Here is a 24327-nt window from a genome sequence, read left to right as displayed (position 1 = left end):
ATTCAATAAATAACTCTATGAAAATAAATGTCTATCAATGAAGATAAATCGCTAATGCTAAAAGTTGCATTTTTCTTAATCTTCTGCTATGTGACTGAATAGGACAAGCTCATGGTATAGTTCAGTAAAAAAATAAAAAAATAAAAAAACAACAACTGCAAAATACAAACAATGAAAGACTTAGTGACCCTTTATATTTTCTCAAAATATCAGACTCTCAAAGATTAGACGTATTTATTTCGATTACACTATATATATATGTGCATTTCTCAAGGATGGTCTATAGCAAGATAGCATGTTTCACTTTCTACCCCTCTCTTCCCCTCTCCCTTTAACCCCTCCCCCCTTTAGTCACTCTAACTGTAATTCTGCAGTGACTGAACACAGACAGGCAGAGTGAGGTTTCTGAGTTCTTTTTTTAATTTTCTTTAATTCATAGAAGCTTGTATACATTTTTTATTTACAGCACTTGCTCAGAATGATTAGATCACTGTGTGAAAAAAGTTTTAAAGAGTTTGGATGCTGCACTTTAAAGATATAAAAATATTTTTACTATATCTTTAAAAAATCACCACGTCCACACCGTTCAAGATATCCCAAATCCGCTCGCAATTTAACATCTTCAGAATCTTCTCTTCATGTTAAAAAAGTTTGGTGTGAACAGCTGGTTGTTCTTAAAAGTAGTGTGAATTTGTTTACAGCCTGATTTTTCCAAAAATCCACTTTCAAATCAAAATAGCCGGCTTCCTGTTGGTCTTAGCTAATGAGTTTGATTTAGAAAGTTGTCCAAATTGATGAGATTAATATATGTACAGAGTTTGGTGACTGTAGGAAAAACTAACCCCCCAACTTTTGTCAAAAGATGGCGCTATAGAGTGCCTGCTCCACGCCCATTTATGACCTTTTGCCAGTGTCTAACTATCATAAATATTGATGTGTGTGTTGAGTTTCATGAAATTCTAAGCATGTTAACTGCCTCGAAAAGACAGGAATCTAATTTTAAAGTTTGACACGTTGCCATGGCAACAGCATTCGATTTATCTTCGACCCCTTTACATATTCTTATCGGCCGTGTTTTGACATGATTTTGATGAAGTTTAAAGAAAATCGAGTAAAATTAAGAGGCTGATTTCAAAGCATTTTGAAAATGACACACTTCCTGCTGCCAGTTGGTGGCGCTATAACTTTGACTCATAATAGTCACATTTATGGAATCGGCATCATACGATGAACAAACTGGTGAAGTTTCATCAGAATCAGGCAATGTGTGCAACAGTAATTAGACACTTCCTGTTTCTCATTTCTCGCCATAACTTTGTTGCCTTGCCACGGCCAAACCGTTCGAGATATCAAAAATCTCCTCGCAATTTAGCATCCCCAATGTCTTGAGATCATGCTGACCGAGTTTGGTGACAATCCCATGGAATTCCTGGGAGGAGTACGTTAAATTCCAGAGCATGCGCTTTTTAAACAGCCCTATATATCTCACTTCCTGTCAGGTGGAGCCTATGACATAGAGTACAAAAGTTGTTTGGCTCAGTGAGATCTACATGTGTACCGAGTTTCATATGAATACGTGCAAGTATGTGTGCGCAGTACATCAAGTTTTCAAACTGTGTTCCAGGGGGCGCTGTAGAGGCCCTGAACCACGCCCGGGTCCCAGCCTTTGTGGCGTCCTGATGGCCGCAGATTCCGACGAGTGTGCAAATTTTCAAGAGTTTTTGAGTATGTTAAGGCCCCCAAAAGTGCCCGGAAGGTTGAAAAAAAAAAAAAAAAAAAAATAATAATAATAATAACCCTTAGAAGAACAATAGGGCCTTCGCCCTTTTGGGCTCGGGCCCTAATAATAATCCTTAGAAAAACAATAGGGCCTTCGCCCTTTTGGGCTCGGGCCCTAATAAACGGAGCAATTCCAATAGGGTCCTCGCACTGTAGTGCTCGGGCCCTAATTAAAGCTGCGAGCAGCGATGAACGGGCCCTCGCACCCGGGCTCACCGCCGACCGGTGGCTTCAGGAAAACAGCAAACGGTGGGCAGTATGCTTTTAATACAGTAAATATAGAAAAAATATGTCATAAGTCATTTAAATGTGCCAAACTTGCCGCTGCCAGCTGGTGGCGCTATGCCTATAACTGATTATTGGCATGTAGATGTGTTCAGGCCAGCACTATTATCAAACATATGAAGTTTGGTGCAGATTGACCTTGGTATGTTTGAGTTAGTGAAATATATGAGATATCCTGCTGCCAACAGGTGGCGCTATGATAATATCTGAATATTGGTCTTTAGGTGTCTTCAGGCCAGGACTCTTACCAAACCTGTGAAGTTTGAGGCAGATCGGACATTTTCAGGCTAAGTTATAACCACTTCCATGTCTATGCAGAAACATCAAACTTTGTCAGGCCACCACGGACTTGCCCTTTAATGAAAACTCAAGATCTTCACAATTTAACATCTCTACGGCCTCAAGATCAGACTGACCAAATATAATGTTGATTTAATTAAATGCAATCAATGCAAGGACTTCAAATAGATGCCAACTGTGAACCAGTATGCTACAAATAAGAACATGTAATTCATGATGATAGCAAAATGTTATTATTGCTTCCTTTATATCCACCACTTCTGCTTAAATGTCATTGTTACCTATCTGTACAATTTTTGTATAATATATTTTTGTATAAAATCAATTGTTGTCATAACTAAGAATCAATAAGGAAGACGGTGCCCAGTTGGCACATGCATTCACAGTAACCATCTGCTAGTTTGGATTTTAAGTTTACAGAATTGAAAGGGTTACACTTTAAAATCAACACACAGACACATACACACAAAATATAAAATGTTGCCATCCAGTTTCATTTGTTAAAATTAACTATATCAGTTAACATGACCAATAAATAAATAGCATTTATTAATGTTAATTAATATTAAGCTAAAAAAAAGTATTCATATAAAGTTTATGTACAGTGAATTAACATGAACATGAACACAGTTCATGTGGGTGTACAGCAATACACAATAAAGTGCTCTATAAACGCTTCATTCTTTCAAAATATCTTTAAAAATCAGGTTGAGTATTTTAACGGGGTGATATATATATTTATAACTGTTCTTAAAATTATGGTTTTCAGATGTTTTGAAGAGATAACAGTAACTTTTGTTTTGTTGTCAAAGTTTGTCATAATTTTTTATTATTATTATTTTATATTCAATAAATAACACTATGTAAATATTGTCTATCAATGAAGATAAATTGATCATGCTAAAAAGTTGTATTTTTTTTAAATCTTTTGCTATGTGACTGAATAGGACAAGTTCATGGTACAGTTAAGTAAAAAATAAATAAAAAACAACAACTGCAAAATACGAACAATGAAAGACAAAGTGACCCTTTATATTTTCTCAAAATATCAGACTCTCAAAGATCAGACATATTTATGTAATTAAAATACATATGTGCATTTTTTGTTCAAAGATGGTCTGTAGGATGGCTCTCTACTCTGTCACCCTCTCTGCCTCTCATCCCTCCCCCCTGCAATAATGAGCTTCTCTGTGCCTGACTGAACGCACACACATACTTAAGAGACATTCACCAGAGTGACAGCAGGTTTCTGAGTTATTTTTTTAATTTTCTTTAATTCATTGAAGCTTGTATAAAATTTATATTTCCAGCACTTGCTCAGAATGATTAGATCTCTGTGTGAAAAAAGTTTTAAAGAGTTTGGATGCTGCACTTTAAAGATATAAAAAAATAGGGTTATGTTTTTTACTATATCTTTAAAAAGTCACCACGTCAACACCATTCGAGATATCCCAAATCCGCTCGCAATTTAACATCTTCAGAATCTTCTCTTCATGTTAAAAAAGTTTGGTGTGAACAGCTGGTTGTTCTTAGGAGTAGTGTGAATTTGTTTACTACCTGATTTTTCAAAAAATCCACCTTCAAATCAAAATAGCCGGCTTTCTGTTGGTCTTAGCTAATGAGTTTGATTTAGAAAGTTGTCCAGATTGATGAGAACAATATATGTACAGAGTTTGGTGACTGTAGGAAAAACTAACCCCCCAACTTTTGTCAAAAGATGGCGCTATAGAGTGCCTGCTCCACGCCCATTTATGACCTTTTGCCAGTGTCTAACTATCATTAATATTGATGTGTGTGTTGAGTTTCATGAAATTCTAAGCATGTTAACTGCCTCGAAAAGACAGGAATCTAATTTTAAAGTTTGACATGTTGCCATGGCAACAGCATTCGATTTATCATCGACCCCTTTACATATTCTTATCGGCCGTGTTTTGACATGATTTTGATGAAGTTTAAAGAAAATCGAGTAAAATTAAGAGGCTGATATCAAAGCATTTTGAAAATGACACACTTCCTGCTGCCAGTTGGTGGCGCTATAACTTTGACTCATAATAGTCACATTTATGGAATCGGCATCATACAACGAACAAACTGGTGAAGTTTCATCAGAATCAGGCAATGTGGTCAACAGTTATTAGACACTTCCTGTTTCTCATTTCTCGCCATAACTTTGTCGCCTTGCCACGGCCAAACCGTTCGAGATATCAAAAATCTCCTCGCAATTTAGCGTCCCCAATGTCTTGAGATCATGCTGACCGAGTTTGGTGACAATCCCATGGAATTCCTGGGAGGAGTACGTTAAATTCCAGAGCATGCGCTTTTTAAACAGCCCTAAATATCTCACTTCCTGTCAGGTGGAGCCTATGACATAGAGTACAAAAGTTGTTTGGCTCAGTGAGATCTATATGTGTACCGAGTTTCATATCAATACGTGCAAGTATGTGTGCGCAGTACATCAAGTTTTCAAACTGTGTTCCAGGGGGCGCTGTAGAGGCCCTGAACCACGCCCGGGTCCCAGCCTCTTTGGCGTCCTGATGGCCGCAGATTCCGACGTGTGTGCAAATTTTCAAGAGTTTTTGAGTATGTTAAGGCCCCCAAAAGTGCCCGGAAGGTTGAAAAAAAATAAAAAAATAAAAAATAATAATAATAATAATAACCCTTAGAAGAACAATAGGGCCTTCGCCCTTTTGGGCTCGGGCCCTAATAATAAACGGAGCAATTCCAATAGGGTCCTCGCACTGTAGTGCTCGGGCCCTAATTAAAGCTGCAAGCAGCGATGGTAGGGCCCTCGCACTCGGGCTCACCGCCGATCAGTGGCGAATGGTGGGCACTATGCTATTAACACAGAAAATGTAGGAGGAATATGTCAAAGTCATTGATATGTGCCAATCTTCCTTCTGCCAGCTGGTGGCGCTATGCCTATAACTGAATATTGGCATGCAGATGTGTTCAGGCCGGCGCTTTTATCAAACATATGAAGTTTGGTGAAGATTGAACATGGCATGCTTGAGTGTAAGTCATGACATATCCTGCTACCAACAGGTGGCGCTATTACGAAATATTGGCTTTTAGATGTCTTCAGGCCAGGACTGTTGGCAATCATGTCAAGTTTGGTGCAAATTGTACATTGCATTCTTAAGTTAGTGTAAAACAAGTAATTTGCTGTTGCCAGCTGGTGGCGCTATGACTATAACTAAATATTGGCATGTAAATGTATTCAGGCCAGGACTCTTATCAAACATATTAAGTTTGGGGCTGATTGGACATTGCATGCCTGAGTTACAGTAATTTCCTGTTTCATTGCATTAAGAGTATGCTTTAGCACTTAGCTAAATGTTGCTAACATGTTTCTAGCATGTTGCTACCCTATTTAACACTTGTTGATATTTTTAAAATGTTGCTGGGCATCCACATCGGTATTAAACATGTGACTTTCTGTTGCCAGCAGGTGGCACTATGACTATAACTGAATATAGGCATGGGCTTGTGTTCAGACCAGGACTCTTATCAAACATATTAAGCTTGGGTCAGATTGGACATTGTATGCATGAGTTACACTTATTTTTCTTTGTATTAATATCATGCTTTAGCTCTTAGCTAAGTGTTGCTAGCATGTTTTAACATGATTCTAGCATGATGCTAGCCTATTTAAAACTTGCTAACGCTTTTTAATATGTTGCTAGGAGTCCGTAATACCATTAAATGTCACTTCCTGTTGTCAGCAGGTGGCGCTGTGATTATAACTGAATATGGGCATGTATATATCTTCAGGCCAGAAGTCTTATCAAACATGTGAAGTTTGGGGCTGATTGGACATTGCATGCCTGAGTTACAGTAACTTCCTGTTTTATGTCTTTAACAACATGCTTTAGCACTAAGTAAGTGCTGCTAGCATGTTTGGGTACGTTTTAAACTAGTTTAGCACTCAATGGCTTTTTTAGTGTGTTGCTAATAATGTGTCACAGTGTTAAACATGTCACTTCCTGTTGACAGTAGGTGGCGCTATGACTATAACTGAATATTGGCATGTAGATATCTTCAGGTCAGGACTGTTATCAAACATGTGAAGTTTGGGGCTGATTGGACATTGCATGCCTGAGTTAGAGTAACTTCCTGTTTCATTGCATTAAGAGTATGCTTTAGCACTTAGCTAAATGTTGCTAACATGTTATAGCATGTTTCTAGCATGTTGCTACCCTGTTTAACAGTTGTTGAATTTTTTTAAAATGTTGCTAGGCATCCACAACAGTATTAAACATGTGGCTTCCTGTTACCAGCTGGTGGCGCTATGACTATAACTGAATACGGGCATTGGCGTGTGTTTAGGCCAGGATTCTTATCAAACATGTTAAGTTTGGGGCTGATTGGACATTGTATGCCTGAGTTAGAGTAACTTCCTGTTTCATTGTATTATTAGCATGCTTTAACATATTAGCTAAGTGTTGCTAGCATGCTTTATTATTTTTGTAGCATGTTGAATATTAAGTTTGGGTCAGATTCAACATTATATACATGAGTTACAGCAATTTCCTTTTGTATTTGTATTAATAGCATGCTTTAGCTCTTAGCTAAGTGTTGCTAGCATGTTTTAGCATGTTTGTAGCATGTTGCTAGCCTATTTAAGACTTGTTAACGCTTTTCAATATGTTTCTAGGAGTCCGTAACAGTGTTAAACATGTCATTTCCTGTTGTCAGCAGGTGGCGCTATGACTATAACTGAATATGGGCACTGATGTGTGTTCAGGACCGGATTGTCATCAAACATGTGAAGTTTGAGGCAGATCGGACATCGTATGCCTGAGTTATAGCAACTTCCTTTTTCATGGCGAAACATCAAAGTTTGTCCGGCCGCCACGGACACGCCCTTCGACGAAAACTCTAAAGCTTCGCAATTTAACATCGCAAAGGCCTTATGATGACACTCAGCAAATTTGAAGATGATCGGATAAAAACTGTAGGAGGAGTTCGTTAAAGTATGAGGCCTGAAAATGGCAAAAACTGCACAAAAATCATACAGGAAATTCAATATAACGGACTTCCTGTTGGGTTTCGGATGTTGCACCAGGAGACTTTTTTGTAGGTATTGGTGTGTTACATATGTGTACCGAGTTTCGTACATGTACGTGAAACGTAGCTCGAGGGGCACTCCGTTGAAATTTTATAGGTGGCGCTATCGAGCCATTTTGCCACACCCACCTTTGAAAACCATATCAGATGTAAATTTTCGCCAGGTCTGATGCGTGTGCAAAGTTTCGTGAGTTTTCGGGCATGTTTAGGCCCTCAAAAAGACTTTTCACTTTGGAGAAGAAGAAGAAGAAGAAGAAGAAGAAGAATTAAAGCTGCGAGCAGCGATGAACGGGCCCTCGCACCCGGGCTCACCGCCGACCGGTGGCTTCAGGAAAACAGCAAACGGTGGGCAGTATGCTTTTAATACAGTAAATATAGAAAAAATATGTCATAAGTCATTTAAATGTGCCAAACTTGCCGCTGCCAGCTGGTGGCGCTATGCCTATAACTGATTATTGGCATGTAGATGTGTTCAGGCCAGCACTATTATCAAACATATGAAGTTTGGTGCAGATTGACCTTGGTATGTTTGAGTTAGTGAAATATATGAGATATCCTGCTGCCAACAGGTGGGGCTATGATAATATCTGAATATTGGTCTTTAGGTGTCTTCAGGCCAGGACTCTTACCAAACCTGTGAATTTTGTGGCAGATCAGACATTTTCAGGCTAAGTTATAACCACTTCTATGTCTATGCAGAAACATCAAACTTTGTCAGGCCACCACGGACATGCCCTTTAATGAAAACTCAAGATCTTCACAATTTAACATCTCTAAGGCCTCAAGATCAGACTGACCAAATATAATGTTGATTTAATTAAATGCAATCAATGCAAGGACTTCAGATAGATGCCAACTGTGAACCAGTATGCTACAAATTCCCTATTTTCTGATGATGATAAGAACATGATTCATGATGATAGCAAAATGTTATTATTGCTTCCTTTACATCCACCACTTCTGCTTAAATGTCATTGTTACCTATCTGAACAATTTTTGTATAATATATTTTTGTATAAAATCAATTTTTGTCATAACTAAGAATCAATAAGGAAGACGGTGCCCGGTTGGCACATGCATTCACAGTAACCATCTGCTAGTTTGGATTTTAAGTTTACAGAATTGAAAGGGTTACACTTTAAAATCAACACACAGACACATAGACACAAAATATAAAATGTTGCCATCCAGTTTCATTTGTTAAAATTAACTATATCAGTTAACATGACCAATAAATAAATAGCATTTATTAATGTTAATTAATATTAAGCTAAAAAAAAGTATTCATATAAAGTTTATGTACTGTGAATTAACATGAACATGAACACAGTTCATGTGGGTGTACAGCAATACACAATAAAGTGCTCTATAAACGCTTTCTTTCAAAATATCTTTAAAAATCAAGTTGAGTATTTTAACGGGGTGATATATATATATATATAACTGATCTTAAAATTATGGTTTTCAGATGTTTTGAAGAGATAACAGTAACGTTTGTTTTGTTGTCAAAGTTTGTCTTAATGTTTTATTATTATTATTTTATATTCAATAAATAACACTATGTAAATATTGTCTATCAATGAAGATAAATTGATCATGCTAAAAAGTTGTATTTTTTAAAATCTTTTGCTATGTGACTGAATAGGACAAGTTCATGGTACAATTAAGTAAAAAATAAATAAAAAACAACAACTGCAAAATACGAACAATGAAAGACTTAGTGACCCTTTATATTTTCTCAAAATATCAGACTCTCAAAGATCAGACATATTTATGTAATTACACTACATACAGTATGTGCATTTTGTTCAAAGATGGTCTGTAGAATGGCTCTCTACTCTGTCACCCTCTCTGCCTCTCACCCCTCCCCCCTGCAATAATGAGCTTCTCTGTGCCTGACTGAACGCACACACATACTGTAGAGACATTCACCAGAGTGACAGCAGGTTTCTGAGTTATTTTTAAATTTTCTTTAATTCATTGAAGCTTGTATAAAATTTATATTTCCAGCACTTGCTCAGAATGATTAGATCTCTGTGTGAAAAAAGTTTTAAAGGGTTTGGATGCTGCACTTTAAAGATATAAAAAAATAGGGTTATGTTTTTTACTACATCTTTAAAAAATCACCACGTCAACACCGTTCGAGATATCCAAAATCCGCTCGCAATTTAACATCTTCAGAATCTTCTCTTCATGTTAAAAAAGTTTGGTGTGAACAGCTGGTTGTTCTTAGGAGTAGTGTGAATTTGTTTACTACCTGATTTTTCAAAAAAATCCACCTTCAAATCAAAATAGCCGGCTTTCTGTTGGTCTCAGCTAATGAGTTTGATTTAGAAAGTTGTCCAGATTGATGAGAACAATATATGTACAGAGTTTGGTGACTGTAGGAAAAACTAACCCCCCAACTTTTGTCAAAAGATGGCGCTATAGAGTGCCTGCTCCACGCCCATTTATGACCTTTTTCCAGTGTCTAACTATCATTAATATTGATGTGTGTGTTGAGTTTCATGAAATTCTAAGCATGTTATCTGCCTCGAAAAGACAGGAATCTAATTTTAAAGTTTGACACGTTGCCATGGCAACAGCATTTGATTTATCATCGACCCCTTTACATATTCTTTATCGGCCGTGTTTTGACATGATTTTGATGAAGTTTAAAGAAAATCGAGTAAAATTAAGAGGCTGATTTCAAAGCATTTTGAAAATGACACGTTTCCTGCTGCCAGTTGGTGGCGCTATAACTTTGACTCATAATAGTCACATTTATGGAATCGGCATCATACAAGGAACAAACTGGTGAAGTTTCATCAGAATCAGGCAATGTGTGCAACAGTTATTAGACACTTCCTGTTTCTCATTTCTCGCCATAACTTTGTCGCCTTGCCACGGCCAAACCGTTCGAGATATCAAAAATCTCCTCGCAATTTAGCGTCCCCAATGTCTTGAGATCATGCTGACCGAGTTTGGTGACAATCCCATGGAATTCCTGGGAGGAGTACGTTAAATTCCAGAGCATGCGCTTTTTAAACAGCCCTAAATATCTCACTTCCTGTTGCGTGGAGCCCATGACATAGAGTACAAAAGTTGTTCAGCTCGATGAGTTCTATATGTGTACCGAGTTTCATATGAGTACGTGCAAGTATGTGTGTGCAGTACATCAAGTTTTCAAACTGTGTTCCAGGGGGCGCTGTAGATGCCCTGAACCACGCCCGGGTCCCAGCCTCTGTGGCATCCGGACGACGGCAGATTCCAACGTGTGTGCAAATTTTCAAGAGTTTTTGAGTATGTTAAGGCCCCCAAAAGTGCCCCAACGGTTGAAAAAAAAAAAAAAAAAAAAAAAAAAAAAAAAATAAGAATCCTTAGAAGAACAATAGGGCCTTCGCCCTTTTGGGCTCGGGCCCTAATAAACGGAGCAATTCCAATAGGGTCCTCGCACTGTAGTGCTCGGGCCCTAATTAAAGCTGCAAGCAGCGATGAACGGGCCCTCGCACACGTGCTCACCGCCGACCGGTGGCTTTAGGAACACAGCAAATGGTGGGTAGTATGCTTTTAATACAGTAAAAATAGGAGAAATATGTCAAAGTCACTTAAATGTGCCAAATTTCCTGCTGCCAGCTGGTGGCGCTATGCCTATATCTGATTATTGGCATGTAGATGTGTTCAGGCCAGCACTTTCATTAAACATATGAAGTTTGGTGCAGACTGAGCTTGGTATGTTTGAGTTAGTGAAAGATATGATATATCCTGCTGCCAACAGGTGGCGCTATGATAATATCTGAATATTGGCCTTTAGATGTCTTCAGGCCAGGACTCTTACCAAACATGTGAAGTTTGAGGCAGATCAGACATTTTATGGCTGAGTTATAACAACTTCTATGTCCATGGCGAAACATCAAACTTTGTCACGCCGCCACAGACACGCCCTTTGACGAAAACTCAAGATCTTCGTAATTTAACATCTCTAAGGCCTCTAGATCAGACTGACCAAATATAATGCTGATATCATTAAATCTCTAGGAGGAGTTTGATACAAGTCATTTCCTGTTGCCAACAGGTGGCGCTGTGATTATAATAGAATATTGGCCTTCAGATGTGTTCAGGCCAGGACTCTTATCAAATATGTGAAGTTTGAGGCAAATCGGACATTTTATGGCTGAGTTATAACAAGTTTTATATCCATGGCGAGACCTCGAAATTTGCCAGGCCGCCACGGACACGCCCTTCAACGAAAACTCAAGATCTTCGCAGTTTAACATCGCTAAAGCCTTTTTATTAGACTGACCGATTTTGGTGTTGATCTGATAAAATCTCTTGGAGGAGCTTGTTGCAGAGTACAGCATGACACTTCCTGTTGCCAGCAGGTGGCGCTATGAGTAAAACTGAATATGGGCATGTAGATGTCATCAGGTCAGGAGTGTTATCACACATGTGAAGATTGGGACGGATCGGACATTGCATGCCTGAGTTATAGCAACTTCCTTTTTCATGGCGAAACATCGAAATTTGCGAGGCCGCCATGGACACGCCCTCCGATGAAAACTCTAGATCTTCACAATTTAACGTCACAAAGGGCTTTAGACTAGACTCTGCAAATTTGGCGTTGATCCGAATAAATCTCTAGGAGGAGTTCGTTCAAGTACGACGCCTGAAAATGGCAAAAATGACACACATTTTGTTGAGAATATTAATATTAACCGACTTCCTGTTGGGTTCCGGATTTTGTTCCAAGAGGCTTTTTTGTAGGTATTGGTGTGTTACATGTGTGTACCGATTTCCGTGCATGTACGTGAATCACAGCTGAAAGCGCACACCGCGGAACGTGTAAAGGTGGCGCTGTCGAGCCATTTTGCCACACCCACTTCTGAAACCCATATCAGACGTAAATTTTCGCCAGGTCTGATGTGTGTGCGAAGTTTCATGAGTTTTCGGGTATGTCTAAGCCCTCAAAAATGTGATTCATTTTGGAGAATAATAATAATAATAATAATAATAATAATAATAATAATAATAATAATTAAAGCTGCAAGCAGCGATGAACGGGCCCTCGCACACGGGCTCACCGCCGACCGTTGGCTTTAGGAACACAGCAAATGGAGGGTAGTATGCTTTTAATACAGTAAAAATATGAGAAATATGTCAAAGTCACTTAAATGTGCCAAATTCCCTGCTGCCAGCTGGTGGCGCTATGCCTATAACTGATTATTGGCATGTAGATGTGTTCAGGCTGGCACTTTCATCAAACATATGAAGTTTGGTGCAGATTGACCTTGGTATGTTTGAGTTAGTGAAAGATATGATATATCCTGATGCCAACAGGTGGCGCTATGATAATATCTGAATATTGGCCTTTAGGTGTCTTCAGGCCAGGACTCTTACCAAACCTGTGAAGTTTGAGGCAGATCGGACATTTTATGGCTGAGTTATAACAACTTCTATGTCCATGGCGAAACATCAAACTTTGTCAGGCCGCCACAGACACGCCCTTTAACGAAAACTCAAGATCTTCGCAATTTAACATCTCTAAGACCTCTAGATCAGACTGACCAAATATAATGTTGATATCATTAAATCTCTAGGAGGAGTTTTATACAAGTCATTTCCTGTTGCCAACAGGTGGCGCTGTGATTATTATAGAATATTGGCCTTCAGATGTGTTCAGGCCAGGACTTTAATCGAACATGTGAAGTTTGAGGCAAATCGGACATTTTATGGCTGAGTTATAACAAGTTTTATATCCATGGCGAGACCTCGAAATTTGTCAGGCCGCCACGGACACGCCCTTCAACGAAAACTCAAGATCTTCACAATTTAACATCACTAAGGCCTTTATATTAGACTGACCGATTTTGGTGTTGATCTGTATAAATCTCTAGGAGGAGTTGGTTGTAGAGTACAGCATGACACTTCCTGTTGCCTGCAGGTGGCGCTATGACTATAACTGAATATGGATATGTAGATGTCATCAGGTCAGGAGTGTTATCACACATGTGAAGTTTGGGACAGATTGGACATTTTATGCCTAAGTTATAGCAACTTCCTTTTTCATGGCGAAACATCGAAATTTGCGAGGCCGCCACGGACACGCCCTCCGATGAAAACTCTAGATCTTCACAATTTAGCGTCACAAAGGGCTTTAGATTAGACTCTGAAAATTTGGCGTTGATCCGAATAAATCTCTAGGAGGAGTTCGTTCAAGTACGAGGCCTGAAAATGGCAAAAATGACACAAAATTTGCTGAGAAAATTAAAAATAACCGACTTCCTGTTGGGTGTCAAATTTTGCTCCAAGAGGCTTTTTTGTAGGTATTGGTGTGTTACATGTGTGTACCGATTTTCGTGCATGTACGTGAATCACAGCTGAATGCGCACACCGCGGAACGTGTAAAGGTGGCGCTGTCGAGCCATTTTGCCACACCCACTTCTGCAACCCATATCAGACGTAAATTTTCGCCAGGTCTGATGTGTGTGCGAAGTTTCATGAGTTTTCGGGTATGTCTAAGCCCTCAAAAATGCGATTCATTTTGGAGAATAATAATAATAATAATAATAATAATAATAATAATAATAATAATAAACGAAGCAGATCCAATAGGGTCCTCACACCATCGGTGCTCGGGCCCTAATAATAAACGAAGCAGATCCAATAGGGTCCTCACACCATCGGTGCTCGGGCCCTAATAAACGAAGCAGATCCAATAGGGTCCTCACACCATCGGTGCTCGGGCCCTAATAATAAACGAAGCAGATCCAATAGGGTCCTCACACCATCGGTGCTCGGGCCCTAATTAAAGCTGCAAGCAGCGATGAACGGGCCCTCGCACCCGGGCTCACCGCCGACCGGTGGCTTTAGGAAAACAGCAAACGGTGGGCAGTATGCTTTTAATACAGTAAATATATGAGAATATGTCATAAGTCATTTAAATGTGCCAAACTTCCCATTGGCAGCTGGTGGCGCTATGCCTATAAATGGCATGTAGATGTGTTCAGGCCAGCACTATTATCAAACATATGAAGTTTGGTGCAGATTGACCTTGGTATGTTTGAGTTAGTGAAAGATATGATATATCCTGGTGTCAACAGGTGGCGCTATGATAATATCTGAATATTGGCCTTTAGGTGTCTTCAGGCCAGGACTCTTACCAAACCTCTGAAGTTTGAGGCAGATCAGACATTTTATGGCTGAGTTATTACACCTATGTCCATGGCAAAACAACAAACTTTGTCAGGCCGCCACGGACACGCCCTTTACTGAAACTCAAGATCTTCACAATTTAACATCTCTAAGGCCTCTAGATCAGACTGACCAAATATAATGTTGATTTCATTAAATGTCTAGGAGGAGTTTGCTATAAACCTAATCCCCTGCAAGGACTTCAGATAATGCCAACTGTGAACCAAATGTGAACATTTTCCCTATATTCTGATGATGATGATAAGAACATGTAATTCATGATGATAACAAAATGTTATTATTGCTTGCATTACATTCACCACTTCTGCTTAAATCGTTACCTATCTGTACAATTTGTATGTGGATATTGCTTTGCTGGTGACTCCTGTTATAAGACATCACTCTTAAGCGCTACATAACTAAGAATCAATAAGGAAAACGGTGCACAGTTGGCAAATGCATTCACAGTAACCCTCTGCTAGTTTGGATTTTAAGTTTACTGAATTGAAAGGGTTACACTTTAAAATCAACACAGAGACACATACACACAATATATAAAATGTTGCCATCCAGTTTCATTTGTTAACATTAACTGTATTAGTTAACATGAACAATAATTAAATAGCATTTATTAATGTTAATTAATATTAAGCTAAAAAAAGTATTCATATATTGTTTAAAGGTAAATTAGTATCTTTTAGTTTATGTACTGTGAATTAACATGAACATGAACACAGTTCATGTGGGTGTACAGCAATACACAAAGTGCTCTATAAACGCTTAATTCTTTCAAAATATCTTTAAAAATCAAGTTGAGTGTTTTAATGGGGCGATATATATATAACTGATCTTAAAATGATGGTTTTCGGATGTTTTGAACAGATAACAGCAAAGTTTGTTTTGTTGTCAAAGTTTGTCTTGAAATTTTTAATTATTATAATTTTATATTCAATAAATAACACTATGAAAATATTGTCTACAATGAAGATTATTCACTCATGCTTAAAAGTTGTATTTTTCTTAATCTTTTGCTATGTGACTGAATAGGACAAGTTCATGGTACAGTTCAGTAAAAATAAATAAAAAACAACAACTGTAAAATACAAACAATGAAAGATTTAATGACCCTTTATATTTTCTCAAAATATCAGACATATTTATGTCGATTACGCTACAGCAATGTGCATCTTCCTCAAAGATGGTCTTAAGCAAAACAGCATGTTCCACTGGTCTCTCTCCCTTACACCCCTCCCCCCTTCAGTCACTCTTCAGTGACTCAATGGTGACTGAACACAGACAGGCACAGGCAGAGTGACAGCAGGTTTCTAATTTCTTTTTTTAATTTTCTTTAATTCATAGAAGCTTGTATAAAATTGATATTTACACCACTTGCTCAGAATGATAAGATCTCTGTGTGAAAAAAGTTGTAAAGAGTTTGGATGCTGCACTTTAAAGATATAAAAAAATTACGGTTATGTTTTTTTACTACATCTTTAAAAAATCACCACGTCAACACCGTTCAAGATATCCCAAATTCGCTCGCAATTTAACATCTTCAGAATCTTCTCTTCATGTTAAAAAAGTTTGGTGTGAATACCTTATTTTTCTTAGAAGGAGTGTGAATTTGTTTACAGCCTGATTTTTCCAAAAATCCACATTCAAATCAAAATAGCCGGCTTCCTGTTGGTCTTAGCTAATGAGTTTGATTTAGAAAGTTGTCCAGATTGATGAGAACAATATATGTACAGAGTTTGGTGACTGTAGGAAAAACTAACCCCCCAACTTTTGTCAAAAGATGGCACTATAGAGTGCCTGCTCCACGCCCATTTATGACCTTTTGCCAGTGTCTAACTATCATTAATATTGACGTGTGTGTTGAGTTTAATGAAATTCTAAGCATGTTATCTGCCTCGAAAAGACAGGAATCAAATTTTAAAGTTTGACACGTTGCCATGGCAACAGCATTTGATTTATCATCGACCCCTTTACATATTCTCATCGGCCGTGTTTTGACATTATTTTGATGAAGTTTGAAGAAAATCAAGTAAAATTAAGAGGCTGATTTCAAAGGATTTTGAAAATGACACGCTTCCTGCTGCCAGTTGGTGGCGCTATAACTTTGACTCATAATAGTCACATTTATGGAATCGGCATCATACAACGAACAAACTGGTGAAGTTTCATAAGAATCAAGCAATGTGTGCAACAGTAATTAGACACTTCCTGTTTCTCATTTCTCGCCATAACTTTGTCGCCTTGCCACGGCCAAACCGTTCGAGATATCAAAAATCCCCTCGCAATTTAGCGTCCCCAATGTCTTGAGATCATGCTGACCGAGTTTGGTGACAATCCTATGGAAACCCTGGGAGGAGTACGTTAAATTCCAGAGCATGCGCTTTTTAAACAGCCCTAAATATCTCACTTCCTGTTGCGTTCAGCCCATGACATAGAGTACAAAAGTTGTTTGGCTCAGTGAGATCTATATGTGTACCGAGTTTCATATCAATATGTGCAAGTATGTGTGCGCAGTACATCAAGTTTTCAAACTGTGTTCCAGGGGGCGCTGTAGAGGCCCTGAACCACGCCCGGGTCCCAGCCTCTGTGGCATCCTGATGGCCGCAGATTCCGACGTGTGTGCAAATTTTCAAGAGTTTTTGAGTATGTTAAGGCCCCCAAAAGTGCCCAGAAGGTTTAAAAAAAAAAAATTTAAAAAAAAATAAGAACCCTTAGAAGAACAATAGGGCCTTCGCCCTTTTGGGCTCGGGCCCTAATTAAAGCTGCAAGCAGCGATGGTAGGGCCCTCGCACTCGGGCTCACCGCCGATCGGTGGCGAATGGTGGGCACTATGCTATTAACACAGTAAATGTAGGAGGAATATGTCAAAGTCATTGATATGTGCCAATCTTCCTGCTGCCAGCTGGTGGCGCTATGCCTATAACTGAATATTGGCATGCAGATGTGTTCAGGCCAGTGCTTTTATGAAACATGAAGTCTGGTGAAGCTTGAACATGGCATGCTTGAGCGTAAGTCATGACATATCCTGCTGCCAACAGGTGGTGCTATTACGAAACATTGGCTTTTAGATGTCTTCAGGCCAGGACTATTGGCAAACATATCAAGTTTGGTGCAAATTGTACATTGCATGCTTAAGTTAGTGTAAAACAAGGAATTTGCTGTTGCCAGCTGGTGGCGCTATGACTATAACTAAATACTGGCATGTAAATGTATTCAGGCCAGGACTCTTATCAAACATATTAAGTTTGGGGCTGATTGGACATTGCATGCCTGAGTTACAGTAACTTCCTGTTTCATTGCATTAAGAGTATGCTTTAGCACTTAGCTAAATGTTGCTAACATGTTTCTAGAATTTTGCTACCCTATTTAACACTTGTTGATATTTTTAAGATGTTGCTTGGCATCCACAACAGTATTAAACATGTGACTTCCTGTTGCCAGTAGGTGGCACTATGACTATAACTGAATATGGGCATGGGCTTGTGTTCAGACCAGGACTCTTATCAAACATATTAAGCTTGGGTCAGATTGGACATTGTATGCATGAGTTACACTTATTTTTCTTTGTATTAATATCATGCTTTAGCTCTTAGCTAAGTGTTGCTAGCATGTTTTAACATGATTCTAGCATGATGCTAGCCTATTTAAAAATTGCTAACGCTTTTTAATATGTTGCTAGGAGTCTGTAACACCTTTAAACGACACTTCCTGTTGTCAGAAGGTGGCGCTGTGACTATAACTGAATATGGGCATGTATATATCTTCAGGCCAGGAGTCTTATCAAACATGTGAAGTTTGGGGCTGATTGGACATTGCATGCCTGAGTTACAGTAACTTCCTGTTTTATGTCTTTAACAACATGCTTTAGCACTAAGTAAGTGTTGCTAGCATGTTTGAGTACGTTTTAAACTAGTTTAGCACTCAATGGCTTTTTTAGTGTGTTGCTAATAGTGTGTCACAGTGTTAAACATGTCACTTCCTGTTGACAGTAGGTGGCGCTATAACTATAACTGAATATTGGCATGTAGACATCTTCAGGCCAGGACTGTTATCAAACATGTGAAGTTTGGGGCTGATTGGACATTGCATGCCTGAGTTACAGTAACTTCCTGTTTCATTGCATTAAGAGCATGCTTTAGCACTTAGCTAAATGTTGCTAACATGTTATAGCATGTTTCTAGCATGTTGCTACCCTATTTAACAGTTGTTGAATTTTTTTTAAATGTTGTTAATCATCCACAACAGTATTAAACATGTGGCTTCCTGTTACCAGCTGGTGGTGCTATGACTATAACTGAATACAGGCATGGGCGTGTGATTAGGCCAGGATTCTTATCAAACATGTTTAGTTTGGTGCTGATTGGACATGGTATGCCTGAGTTAGAGTAACTTCCTGTTTTATTGTATAATTAGCATGCTTTAGCATATTAGCTAAGTGTTGCTAGCATGCTTTATTATTTTTGTAGCATCTTGAATATTAAGTTTGGGTCAGATTCAACAGTATATACATGAGTTACAGCAATTTCCTTTTGTATTTGTATTGATAGCATGCTTTAGCTCTTAGCTAAGTGTTGCTAGCATGTTTTAGCATGTTTGTAGCATGTTGCTAGCCTATTTAAGACTTGTTAACGCTTTTCAATATGTTGCTAAGAGTCCGTAACAGTGTTAAACATGTCATTTCCTGTTGTCAGCAGGTGGCGCTATGACTATAACTGAATTTAGGCACTGACATGTGTTCAGGACCGGACTGTCATCAAACATGTGAAGTTTGAAGCAGATCGGACATTGTATGCCTGAGTTATAGCAACTTCCTTTTTCATGGCGAAACATCAAAGTTTGTCAGGCCGCCACGGACACGCCCTTCGACGAAAACTCTAAAGCTTCGCAATTTAACATCGCAAAGGCCTTATGATGAAACTCAGCAAATTTGAAGATGATCGGATAAAAACTGTAGGAGGAGTTCGTTAAAGTACGAGGCCTGAAAATGGCAAAAACTGCACAAAAATCGTACAGGAAATTCAATATAACGGACTTCCTGTTGGGTTTCAGATGTTGCACCAGGAGACTTTTTTGTAGGTATTGGTGTGTTACATATGTGTACCGAGTTTCGTACATGTACGAGAAACGTAGCTCGAGGCGCACTCCGTTGAAATTTTATAGGTGGCGCTATCGAGCCATTTTGCCACACCCACTTTTGAAAACCATATCAGATGTAAATTTTCGCCAGGTCTGATGCGTGTGCAAAGTTTCGTGAGTTTTCGGGCATGTTTAGGCCCTCAAAAAGACTTTTCATTTTGGAGAAGAAGAAGAAGAATTAAAGCTGCAAGCAGCGATGACCGGGCCCTCGCCGTCTGCGCAGTCGCCATCCCGATAGCATCAGGAAAACAGTGCCCAGTTGGCACATGCATTCACAGTAACCCTTTGGACTAACCCTAACTGTCTCTCCTCCTCTCTGACTCTTTCTCTTACCACCCATCCCCCCTCCTTACACTCAACCACTTACCACACAAACACACACATTGAGTGCAGAGCAGAGTGAGATCAGATATGTTTTTTTATTTTCTTTCATTCGTTCTTTCATTCGAGTTTTGTATAATTATGAAATGAACTGTTTGATCAGAATGAATAGTTATTTGTATGAAAAAAGTTTCAAAGAGTTAGGATGCTGCACTTTAAATATATAATAAATCATTGAAAATTGAAAATGGAAAATGAAATTCTAAGCACGCTATCTGCCTTAAATATCACAGGAAACAAATATTTGAATGTATTTTTTATTTTTATTTATTTGCCATGGCAACAGCATTTGATGCATCAGGGCTTTTACATTATTCTGATGAAGTTTGAAGAAAATCGAGTACAAATATATTGTTCGTTGTTTGTTCGTGTTTGTTAGTTCATTAACCATTGTTAACAAAAGAGACCCTATTTTAAATAGTTACCATGTTTTATGGTCTACAAGCATTTTTAAATATTATTTTAATAATCTACAAGCATCTGTGAAATAATTATAAACAAATATATTAAAAATAAATACATATTAAGTTAGTTGATTTTTTTTGGCCTTTTTGTATTTGTTTCTCATTCTAATTAAGTGAACTGAGCAGTATAGTTTCATACTTATAAGATTTTTTTGTTCTACCAGTGAGAGTGTATATATGTATTTAAATCATATAATTTTTCCTTAAAAGATAAAAATAAGATTTTAATGCTCTGTAAGCACCTATACAAAATAATTATGTAAAATTACACTGACAGTACAGTATATATCAACTGATTCTATGGATTATTGTCATTCTTATACACTGAGAATGAGCTAAATAGCATTAGAGGTCAAACGATTCCTTATTTTATGAGGACCTCTAGTGTTCATCCCTGGTATTAGAGCTTTAATCTGACAAATTTAAATGACACTTTTAATGTTTTTGGGGCCTCTGAGCATGATAACATTTTGAAACTACACGTATTTCCTAATAATTTCTTGTTCTTTATATGTAAAAAGTTTTGATGAGTTAGAATAATGCAATTTAAAGATATATGAAAATAACTCTTCATCTTTTTTATTGTTACTTTCATAAATCACCACATCAACACTGTTCAAGATATCCCAAAGCCATTCACAATATAGGAACATTTTCCCTATATTCTGATGATGATGATGATAAGAACATGTAATTCATGATGATAACAAAATGTTATTATTGCTTGCTTTACGTCCACCACTTCTGCTTAAATGTCATCGTTACCTATCTGTACAATTTGTGTGTGGATATTGCTTTGCAGGTGACTCCTGTTATAAGACATCACTTTTAAGCGCTACATAACTAAGAAAGAATCAATTAGGAAAACGGTGCCCAGTTGGCACATGCATTCACAGTAACCCTCAATCAGTTGGATTTAAAGTTTACTGAATTGAAAGGGTTAAACTTTAAAATCAACACACAGACACATACACACAATATATAAAATTGCCAACCAGTTTCATTTGTTAACATTAACTATATTAGTTAACATGAACAATAATTAAATAGTATTTATTAATGTTAATTAATATTAAGCTAAAAAAAAGTATTCATATATTGTTTAATGGTAAAATAGTATATTTTAACATTAGTTTATGTACTGTGAATTAACATGAACATGAACACAGTTCATGTGGGTGTACAGCAATACACAAAGTGCTCTATAAACGCTTCTTTCTTTCAAAATATCTTTAAAAATCAAGTTGAGTATTGTAATGGGGCGATATATATATATATATAACTGATCTTAAAATGGTAAAATTTTCAGATGTTTTGAACAGATAACAGCAAAGTTTGTTTTGTTGACAAAGTTTGACTTGAAACTGTTAATTAAAATGTTATATTCAATAAATAACACTATGAAAATAAATGTCTATCAATGAAGATAAACCGCTCATGCTAAAAAGTTGTATTTTTCTTAATCTTTTGCTATGTGACTGAAGAGGACAAGTTCATGGTACAGTTCAGTAAAAAATAAATAAAAAAACAACAACTGCAAAATACAAACAATGAAAGACTTAGTGACCCTTTATATTTTCTCAAAATATCAGACTCTCAAAGATCAAACATATTTATGTAACATCAATGTGCATTTTTTCCTCAAAGATGGTCTTTAGCAAGACAGCATGTTCTACTCTCTCTCCCTCTCTCCCTTTCACCCCTCCCCCTTCAGTCTCTCTTCAGTGACTCAATGGTGACTGAACACAGACACTCAAGGCAGAGTGACAGCAGGCTTCTGATTTCTTTTTTTAATTTTCTTTAATTCGTAGAAGCTTGAATTAAATTGATATTTACAGCACTTGCTCAGAATGATAAGATCTCTGTGTGAAAAAAGTTTTAAATAGTTAAGATGCTGCACTTTAAAGATATAGAAAATGACGGTTATACATCTTTAAAAAATCACCACGTCAACACCGTTCAAGATATCCCAAAACCGCTCGCAATTTAACATCTTCAGAATCTTCTCTCCATGTTAAAAAAGTTTGGTGTGAACAGCTTGTTCTTCTTAGGAGGAGTATAAATTTGTTTACAGCCTGATTTTTCCAAAAATCCACATTCAAATCAAAATAGCCGGCTTCCTGTTGGTGTTAGCTAATTAGTTTAATTTAGAAAGTTGTCCAGATTGATGAGAACAATATATGTACAGAGTTTGGTGACTGTAGGAAAAACTAACCCCCCAACTTTTGTCAAAAGATGGCGCTATAGAGTGCCTGCTCCACGCCCATTTATGATCTTTTGCCAGTGTCTAACTATCATTAATATTGATGTGTGTGTTGAGTTTCATGAAATTCTAAGCATGTTATCTGCCTCGAAAAGACAGGAATCTAATTTTAAAGTTTGAGACGTTGCCATGGCAACAGCATTTGATTTATCATCGACCCCTTTACATATTCTTATCGGCCGTGTTTTGACATGATTTTAATGAAGTTTAAAGAAAATCAAGTAAAATTAAGAGGCTGATTTCAAAGCATTTTGAAAATGACACGCTTCCTGCTGCCAGTTGGTGGCGCTATAACTTTGACTCATAATAGTCACCTTTATAGAATCGGCATCATACAACGAACAATCTGGTGAAGTTTCATCAGAATCAGGCAATGTGTGCAACAGTTATTAGACACTTCCTGTTTCTCATTTCTCGCCATAACTTTGTCGCCTTGCCACGGCCAAACCATTCGAGATATCAAAAATCCCCTCGCAATTTAGCGTCCCCAATGTCTTGAGATCATGCTGACCGAGTTTGGTGACAATCGTATGGAAATCCTGGGAGGAGTACGTTAAATTCCAGAGCATGCGCTTTTTATACAGCCCTAAATATCTCACTTCCTGTTGCATTGAGAAAATGACATAGAGTACAAAAGTTGTTCAGCTCAATGAGTTCTATATGTGTACCGAGTTTCATATGTGTATGTTCAAGTATGTGTGCTATATGGCCCTCAAAATTCCAGGGGGCGCTGTGGAGTCCCCTTGCCACGCCCCGGTACCAGCCTCTGTGGCGTCCTGATGGCCGCAGATTCCGACATGTGTGCAAATTTTCAAGAGTTTTTGAGTATGTTAAGACCCCCTTAAGTGCCCGGAAGGTTAACAAAAAAAAAAAAAAAATAAAAAAAAAATAAGAATCCTTAGAAGAACAATAGGGCCTTCGCCCTTTTGGGCTCGGGCCCTAATAATTAAAGCTGCAAGCAGCGATGGTAGGGCCCTCGCACTCGGGCTCACCGCCGATTGGTGGCGAATGGTGGGCACTATGCTATTAACACAGAAAATGTAGTAGGAATATGTCAAAGTCATTGATATGTGCCAATCTTCCTTCTGCCAGCTGGTGGCGCTATGCCTATAACTGAATATTGGCATGCAGATGTGTTCAGGCCAGTGCTTTTATCAAACTTATGAAGTTTGGTGAAGCTTGAACATGGCATGCTTGAGTGTAAGTCATGACATATCCTGCTGCCAACAGGTGGCGCTATTACAAAATATTGTCTTTTAGATGTCTTCAGGCCAGGACTATTGCCAAACATGTCAAGTTTGGTGCAAATTGTACATTGCATGCTTAAGTTAGTGTAAAACAAGTAATTTGCTGTTGCCAGCTGGTGGCGCTATGACTATAACTAAATATTGGCATGTAAATGTATTCAGGCCAGGACTCTTATCAAACATATTAAGTTTGGGGCTGATTGGACATTGCATGCCTGAG

Source organism: Garra rufa, chromosome 20 (assembly GCF_049309525.1).
Source record: "Garra rufa chromosome 20, GarRuf1.0, whole genome shotgun sequence".
NCBI classification, from domain to species: Eukaryota; Metazoa; Chordata; class Actinopteri; order Cypriniformes; family Cyprinidae; genus Garra; species Garra rufa.
This window is presented reverse-complemented; position numbering follows the sequence as displayed.